The following is a 202-nucleotide window of genomic DNA, read 5'->3' as shown; positions in this document are numbered from 1 at the left end:
TCTCCCAGGCACTAATATCATAGTAATGAGCACAGTATAAATAGATACTTTCTAATGCTCTAAAACAGGGTTTTTTCAACCTTTAAGGAGTGTATCCCTTTTTGGGTACACTTCTGGAGGAGCAGGGGCAGGGCGGGGGCTGGCAGTGGCCAAACACAGAGCAGGCGGGGGGTGAGTAGTGGTGGCCAGATGCAGAGCCGGG

This window comes from Gavialis gangeticus, unplaced genomic scaffold (assembly GCF_001723915.1).
Source record: "Gavialis gangeticus isolate Ggan-Ray unplaced genomic scaffold, GavGan_comp1, whole genome shotgun sequence".
NCBI lineage: Eukaryota > Metazoa > Chordata > Crocodylia > Gavialidae > Gavialis > Gavialis gangeticus.
This window is presented reverse-complemented; position numbering follows the sequence as displayed.